Genomic DNA, 3,029 nt, shown 5'->3' on the forward strand with positions numbered 1-3,029 from the left:
GCCCAGCCAGAGAGATGGAGGGATGCTGTCTTCTGCATGGAGTTCTATAGGGCCACTGAAGTTCTCTGGTTCTCTCCCATCAGCCCCAGGATACACTGCCAAGCATTGTGGGATATTTAAAGCTGTGAGAATTCAAAGAACTCCATGGAAGCAGGGGCAGGCAGGCTGCAGTCTGTGGGCAGGAAGTGAGGGTTGAGCAGGAGAAGGCCTGGGACCCAGCACAGCAGCACTGTGAGAAGTGTTCCTAGGGTACAGTCTCAAGCCACCAGTAAGACACAGCCTGTGTCCTACCAGGAAGGAGGAAGAGCTGCGATCTTAAGGAAGGACAAATGGGAACCCAGGAGAAAGAAAACCAACCCTGGGACCTTCAGCTGACTAATAGCTTCACCCCTGTGTTTGTAGTTTTCTTTTCTTTTTCTTTTTTCCTTTTGTAGTTGAAAAGAACCTTTATTTTTATTGAAAGGTGAATATAAATTAAGTAAAATATTAATTCAATTAATCACTGCATTGTCAAAAGTGTTCCAATATCACCAGAAACTAATTTTAAAATACGGTTTATTGGCCGTAACAAGCCCATAAAAATTATTAATTTACAAATAATAGAAGTTAAAGGCTGTGGTCCTATCTGTCTCATATATTCAAGCTTAAAATATAATTGTCAGCCCAAGGAAATGGCAAACTCCCTTAGAATAGCATCCTCCAAGCAAGTGATAGGAACATGAGGGATTCCTGACACCCTTTGTCTGTATTTGATAAAAAGCTCCCAGATAAAGCACAGAATTTTAGTAAATGGAAGCTATCTCTACTTTATTTTGCAGTGCTTGGATCAAACCAAGGGCCTCACACATTACAGGACAGCATACACCTTCAATCTCAAAATTGATTTTTTTTTTTTTACAAAATTATTTATATGGGTGCCTGCATGTGTATCTGTGTACCACATTCTTGCAGTGCCCATGGAGGTAGATAAGGCTGTCAGATCCTCTAGATCATCTATACCTGAAGTTATAGATGGCTGTGGTTACCATGTGGGTCCTAGTAATTGAACCACGGTCCTCTGGAACAGCAGTCAATGCTAAGTCATCCTATATCTGTGCACACACTCCTGAAATGAACAACTTGTTAAGCTAATGTAAAAAAAAAATGCTCTAAAAGATTATGAACTATAATTACCAATCCTTAGGATAACATTTCTAAATAGAGACTTAGTTTCTTTCTTGTGCTTTGGATGTTTTCTTGCCGTACCGATTGGTGATTAAGACGGTGTGCCTTTCTATAGCTGTCTATTACAGTATTTCAGTTATGGTTTTAAATTCTTAGCTGACCCCTTCATGATCAGGTGTTGCAATCGGTCACTGAGAAGCACAGATGCTGCAGGGAATAAGTTTAAACTTCCATGCTGCTGGTTAGGAGTAGCTTCCAAAGGAAAATGGTAGCTGTGTAGGTCGTATGAAGGTGATCTGACTTAGTCAGTGATGCCTCTAGAAATGCTGGCAGGAGCAGGAGCAAAATAAGTCAGTACAAATTCAAGAGGTTTATAGGAACCTGGCAGTGTACTGGGATTTAACTGGATGCCAGGCAGGCAAGGTTTGAAGTTCTGTGCTCTTCTTGTTCAAGGTTTTGGCCACTCTGAAGGACAAACAACATCTCCAATCTTCTTTTGAGTCTAAACCATCACTTACCAATTCATAGGGAGATGACATCCCACAGCTATTGTTTCCTTGTAAGCTTGGCTAAAGACCCATGCCAAGTGGCAATCACTGAAATGACTGCCACTTAGGCTGTTGAGACCTTCTGTTATGGTACAGTACAGGCTCCTCTGGGCTCTCTGTTGAGGGGTCTTGATGAAAAAGAAGAGAAGCTGCCAAATCTGTCCCATAAAAGATGAGTGCCAAATCAGTTCAGAATGGATTGTGCCAGGGTGGACAGAATATGTTGTCACTCTGGAGTCTTTCAGCCTCCTGGCCAGTTCCTTAGTGAAGAGAATGTTGGCTAGTTTGCTGTGGCAGTAAGTGAGACCTGCGTTGTAGAACTTCTCACCCTGCGGGTTATGGAAATGGATCCTTCCCAGATGGTGTGACTACCCTTGACGGGGCTGATTCCCTCAACTTTTCTAGCAGCAAACGGGTCAAGAGGAAGTGACCCAGGTGGTTGATTCCAATGTGCATCTCAAAGCCATCCGCACTCTTGGAGTAGGGGCAGACACATCAGCATGCCACATTGTTGATTAGAATACACAGAGGCTTTTCCTCAGCTAAGAAATATTTGGCAAAGGCTTGAATAGACTTGGTACCAGCTAGGTCCAGTTTCCATACCAGGACCTGACTGTTCCCTGTGGCTTGGATCTCACTAGCCACCAGTTTCCCCCTTTTGCACATCCCAGCAAGCTAAATACACATGGGCTCCTATTTGGGCCAGGTCTTTAGCTGTCTCCTTCCCAATGCCTATGTAAGCACCAGTAGCCATGGCTACCTTCCCAGGAAGCTGGACATTAGATGCACACACTCCACTGGACAGCATTTTCCTGACTTTTGGTGTGGCTGAGTACAGAATGAAAGGAAGAGAGAGCAGTAGCAGGAACCCAATCATCTCAGCAGCCTATGCAATGCCACAGGCTCCTAGATTTCTTGGAATAAAGGAATCATTTTAAAGATTTATATTATTTTATTTTATGTGCATGAATGTTTTGTCTGTGTATGTATCTGTGTACTCTGTGTGTGTGTGTGTGTGTGTGTGTGTGTGTGTGTGTGTGTTACCCTCAGAGGCCAGAAGAAGACATCAGACCCCATGAAACTCGAGTTACAGACAGTGAACTGCCATATCGGTACTGGGAATTGAACCCAGGTCCTCTAGGAACACAGCCAGTGTTGCTAGCCTCTGAGCCATCTCCCAGCCTGTGCACCAGAACTCCAGAACTTTGCCTAGTGATGCCTACTCATGATGTGAAGTCGTTTTAAGGCTGATGCCTTAACTGACCTTCTCTTTATGGTAATGTGTGCTCTTTGTTCAGTTTAAAAGTAACTCTTTTC

General features: G+C 43.5%; 1 pseudogene; it reads right to left on the minus strand.

Moving 5' to 3' along the window:
- Nucleotides 1-958: 958 nt before the first annotated feature.
- LOC110296094 lies at nucleotides 959-2,672 on the minus strand (annotated as a pseudogene).
- Nucleotides 2,673-3,029: the final 357 nt, after the last annotated feature.

This window comes from Mus caroli, chromosome 6 (genome assembly GCF_900094665.2).
Source record: "Mus caroli chromosome 6, CAROLI_EIJ_v1.1, whole genome shotgun sequence".
Classification (NCBI taxonomy): domain Eukaryota; kingdom Metazoa; phylum Chordata; class Mammalia; order Rodentia; family Muridae; genus Mus; species Mus caroli.